We start from the raw sequence: 6000 nt of genomic DNA, 5'->3' as shown, positions 1-6000 counted from the left end.
GACCAGAAAATGAGAAACAAAGTCTCCTGGGAAAAGACTTGGGAACAACCTTTCACTCCAAGGTTACTTTCGGTCACCACAGTACTGCTCCTAACCCCCACTGAGACACTGCACTCTCTTTTCCTTGTCTACACATCAAGCTTTAAAAGGCTTGGATTCCTAGACCTGGAAGCAGCCATTGCTTACACACACACACACACACACACACACACACACACATCCTTTCTTTGTTTTAAGAATCTGGTTTCAAACTTGTGTGTGTGGTATTACATTTCCTATACTCATTGTTATACTTTTCAGAAAATATCAATAACATTTAAACCAAAGACTAGCTCAACTTAAAGCTATCAAACAATATTCACTTCATAAGAGAGCTTGTTTTAGGATATAAACAAAGCATGATAACAAGCATCCAATCAGAAAATAGAAATCTAGGCAATGTAGCCTATTTCATTGCTCCCATGTGCAGGAAACCATGAGCTGGCTTAAGCACACAGGGTGATTTATTAGAAGGATTCAGGGGTCTGTGAGAGACCTCCAAAGGCATAGATGAGCTGGATCTTGGGAACGTACTGGAACTGGGGACTGAGATGCTCCAGAGAAACCTGGGAGTTCTTCCTCTCTGTTGCTTGTCTCTGCTCCTCTCCCTTCCTTCTTCCATGTCTGTAGACCTGATTTCTCAATTTCCCTATTTACATGGCAGAAAATGTCCACACCCGAAGACATGCTGGAAATCTGGTAGAACTAATTACAAAGTCCCAGATGCAGGGGCTGATTAGCATAGCTTAGTATTGAAACCCAACTGTGGTCCAATCAGTCACTGCTATAAAGTTGTATATACAAAAATGGTTTCTCCCATAGTCACCATGTGGAGTTGGGCAGGTGGAATTACCAGGAAAGAGGACACTGCACTAAGTTTGGGAGATAACTCGCTAGAAATTTACTACAAATTTTATTTTGCCCAACCACAGTTTTCCATTTGAATACACAAACAAGCTCTCATTTAATCAAGAGTCTTAACTCTCCCAGTTGGGATGGCTGTAAATTTCAACTTCCCAACTCCTTCCGGACAAATGGGACACATAAATTAGAAAAACAAAGATTGCCAGACCAGAAAATGTAAAGCTTCTAAGGGTTTTAATTCAAATATGAGCTACCAAGTGCATTCCATGTTATGCAGAAAAAGTTATGAAGCATCTTATTTTAATTAAGAGAGCCCTGAAACTATTGATGAAATTTTTAAGCATGAAATCCAAGTACACAGCACAGAATTTCCTTCAAGTCAAATTAGTATATGGCCGCAGGACCCAACTCTGAAATAGTCATGATAAACCACACCCAATTAGAATGCACTGGATCTTAGTTTCATGTAAATAATACATTATACCTTCAAAAGTCAGGTATCTGGAGCACATACCACTCAGGGAAAAAAACTCATACAGTATTGTACAATGCTGATCCTGGAGACTTGGTTATATGGCATCGTAACACTTCAGTGATAGCTACACAATCTCTAAGGTTATTACTTTTTCATCAAAAGTGGCTTTTATAAAAGAGAAACACAGTTCTGCTACTCATCAACTCAAAAGAGATTTTTCTTTACGGAAGCGGTAAGCAACCTCTGGATGGGGAGATGTGTCTACATTACAAAGCCCACTACATGATTCAGCAGTCTGGGCCAGCATCAATCCTGGAGAGGCACAGCATCTGTCTTCCACTCTAGATTTATTGATTCAGAGCTTCCATTTGGGTTGTATCAGGAGTAAATGTGGCCATCTCCATAACCGGTCACACCCTTCTATCTCTTGGAGTTTCCAGTCACTGTAGAATGACCCTAATGAACATCTGGCACCACATGAAACTTAAATCCATTGAAGGAAAGACAGGACCTTAAGCCACGGACACAAAGCTAGCTCCTCTTCACAGAACTGAGCTCTTCTAAACTTCCCTGGCACTGCCACATCCTGGTTTTCCTCCTCCGTATCAGCCCCTCTTACTCTTTTTTTTTTTTTGCGGTACGCGGGCCTCACCCGTTGCGGAGCACAGGCTCCGGATGCGCAGGCTCAGCGGCTATGGCTCACGGGTCCAGCCGCTCCGCGGCTTGTGGGATCTTCCCGGACCGGGGCACAAACCCGTGTCCCCTGCATCGGCAGGCGGACTCTCAACCACTGCGCCACCAGGGAAGCCCAGCCCCTCTTACTCTTGCCAGGACCTACCCTGAGTGTCCTGCTCTTCACACTCAATGCATTCTCCCTCAGTCTCACCTAGAGTTTCAACTTTCACATAGTTATTGGTTCTGATCCATCTCAGTTCCAGAACCAAAACTCCGCCTACAGATGAAAATCTCCTCTTGGCTCTCACAAGGTACCTCAATTTCGACATATCTAAATCCATGCCCTCCTCTCCTGATCCTCCCAAAGAAATCTGTTCCTCCTCCTGCGCTCCCTTTATCAGGCAATAGCACCACCATCTTTTTTCAGGGACCAAGCAGAATCCTGGCGACAGCCTTGATTCCTCTCTTTCCCTCGCCATTCGTGTCTAATTAGTCACCAAAGCCTGTCAATGCTATCACCTAAATATATCTCAAGTCCATACACTTCTCTCCATCCCTATAGCCACTACCTTAGATCAAATGGCTGGTAGTTTCCACTCAAATTGCCGCAACAATACGTTTCCATGTCTCCAGTCTTATCAACTCCCAACCTTTCTCCACGCTGCTATCACAGTGCTTGGCCAAAGGTATAAATCTGTTCATGTCACTCACCGGAATAAAACCTGGCAACTGCCCTCCACTGCCCTTAAAGACAAAACTCTGTAACGGTGGTTCTCAACCAGTGGCAATTTTAGCTCCCACCCTCAAGGGACACTTGGCAATGTCTGGAGACATTTTTGGTTGGCACACCTGGCGATGGGGGCGGGGAGGGGGGTGACGCGGGTTGGCAGAGACCAGGGATGTGGCCACACACCCTATAATGCACAGGACAACCCCCAGCCCCGCCCCAACAAAGAATTATCTGGCCCCAAAGGTCAACAGTGCTGAGATTAAGAAACCCAAAAGGCATAGAGAGCTCTGCCTAACCTTCCTACCTTCTGGTGATTTACCACATTCTACACCACCACCACACCCCACCGGACCTAACATCAACAAACCAGCCAAATTAAACTTTTTCTCCAAGACACTGTGATCTCACACTCCTCTAGGTCTTCCTGCACACTATTTATTCAGCCTGGAATACTATCTGTGTGGTTTTCCTGCTTTCTTTACCTGACTAATTCATAGCCTCCTTCAAGGTTTCGGCTCTGATATCACATACACTGGGAACACGTCCCTGCCCCATGAATTAGGTGCCCCCTCAGCCCAATCAGCTCCCTGTCCTTCCCTGTTTCATAACTGCCTGTTGGCTTATCGGTGACCCACACTGGTCCATGCCTATCTTGCCTTTTGTTTCGTTCTCAGCATCTAGCACAAAGCTTTTCACATGGCTGGCACTTGCAATATTTATTAAAAGAATTATGATTTGAAATCAGCATCACTGGTAATCATCAAACTACCAACACTCTTCATTTAGCACATCTTCATCAGCAGCCTTAAAAGCAGCAGCCTTGTCTATACTTCAAAGACCCAAAAGAAAGTAAGCTTTGCCAAGTTCAGAAAAGTGGCAAAGATGCCCTGTGATATTAGTCAAGGTACTTAGAATTGTTGAAAACCATGCTGGTGAGTAAGACTGTTGGCATCAGGTGCATTTTTGGAACCCAGCCATCTGATCTAGCTTTAATAACAATGAGGCATGGCAAAACAGCTTGTTAAAAAAAAGTAAATACTAAATCAGTTAACTGTCCCAGAGGTAAAACCACACACACACACACACACAGACTCACACACACACACACACACACAGAAAATTTCAGTTCTTGGACAAAGTTAAATGAAAAAACCAAATGAAACAGGAAGAATAAGTAGACATTACTTTTCATCCAAGGATATCAACCAAAAGGCAATGGCTTGCTGAGTAACCTGGAAAAAAAAAAAAGGATGCCAAATGAATTCCTCTGACTCAGAGTTTCAGGGAGCATGCTATCCAGAAGAGCAGACCTCGATCTCAGAAATCCCTAATCAGAAACTCCAGAGGTGGTGACTGGCGATCCGTGTTTTAACGAGCCCTGCATGGCATTCTGCTGCCTACTGAAGGTTGAGAACAGCTTCCTAATTCATCCTATAACTAGGGCCCAACTCCATTTTCACAACAACAGCACTTATGTAGGCCCTACTATGTACCAGACCCCGTTCTAAGCTGTTTATACATTAATTCACACCATAATAATATTACATTCCCATTTTACAGATGAGGAAACAGATGAACAGTATCATTCTGTCCCTATGAATTACAGAAACTTCTGGTTTTCCTTGAAGAACAACTACCACAGAATCTGAGCTTCTGAGCTTTAGGACTCTTTGCTAAAACCTTTCTCCCTCTTACCAACCTCATTTAAGGGTTGTCCCTGTCATCCATACCACACTTATTTCAGAGTTGCTAATCCTTGAACTTTATTAGGCAATTTAATGATTAGGGCAGAATCCCATCTAGCAACTACAAGGGTACGCCTTCTAATCCTTGAACTTTATACTCAAACCAAGTGCATGCCTGTTCCTGGCTTCCCTTGGGGAACTCATTCCCACAAGACAATTCCTCTAGCCCAGCAGTTCTCAAAGTGTAGTCCACTTGAGGGTGGGAAGGTCCCTGAGACCTCATTAGGGGACTACAAGGGCAAAACTGTTTTTATAATAATACTAAGATGTATTTGCCTTTTTTGCTTTGTTGACATTGCCACCAAAGATACAAAAGCAATGGTAGTAGGTAAAAGTGTTAGTGCCTTAGCATGAATTAAGACAGTGGCACCAAACTGCAATGGTAGTCATTGTGTTCCTCAAGGCCATGCACTTGCTATAAAGTAAATTGTGGTTTCAGTTAAGAGGGTTCTTAATGGACCAGTAAGAATTATTAATTTTATTAAACCTTGAGTATACTTCCTTTTAATATTCTATGTGATGAAATGGGGAAAATGCATAAAGCACCTCTGTACACGTAAATATAATTGTTGTTACAAGGAAAAGCACTTGTCTAACTGCTTGAGTCACGAGCTCAACTAGTTGCTTTTTTCCTTGAACACAATTTTTATTTGAAAGGAAAACTAACAAAGTATGATTATTTAGACTCGGGCATTTGGCAGATCTTTTCTTGAAAAAATGAAGGAAGTGATCCTACCACTTCAAGAAAAACAACTAACAGTACTTGATGCCAATGATAAAAATTTAGTTTTCAAATGAAAATTAGGATTTTATAAAACTTATATCTACCACCATGAGTTTGACAGCTTCCCAGTTCTTACAGACTTTTCTGATAAGATATTTGAGAGGAGATATTAAGGAATGTAATGCTACTGTGTAATAAAATGTGTCAACATTTGTAAGATCTTCATTAACTCAGTTAACCAATATTTTCAAATGACTGGTGCAAGATGTGACAAAATCATGCATGGGTAAAAAGTCCACTCAAAGTGCAAGCTAGACAATGGATTTTAATGTAACAGTATATGAAAAGTTCATTGATTCAGTTTCAGATTTCACACTGAAACTAACCTTTAAGAAATCACCACTTGGGGCTTCCCTGGTGGCACAGCGGTTGAGAGTCCTCCTGCCGATGCAGGGGACACGGGTTCGTGCCCCGGTCTGGGAGCATCCCGCATGCCGCGGAGCGGCTGGGCCCGTGAGCCATGGCCGCTGAGCCTGCACGTCCGGAGCCCGTGCTCCGCAACGGGAGAGGCCACAACAGTGGGAGGCCCGCGTACCGAAAAAAAAAAAAAAAAAAATCACCACTTAGAGTTTTGTTATAGTACCAAAGCAAAATGTCCCTAATTATCAGAAAAGGCTTTTCAAATACTCCTCCCTTTTCCAACTACATATCTGTGTAAAGTTGAATTTTTTTCATCTACTTCAACCAA

Source organism: Hyperoodon ampullatus (genome assembly GCF_949752795.1).
Source record: "Hyperoodon ampullatus genome assembly, chromosome: 2".
NCBI classification, from domain to species: Eukaryota; Metazoa; Chordata; class Mammalia; order Artiodactyla; family Ziphiidae; genus Hyperoodon; species Hyperoodon ampullatus.
This window is presented reverse-complemented; position numbering follows the sequence as displayed.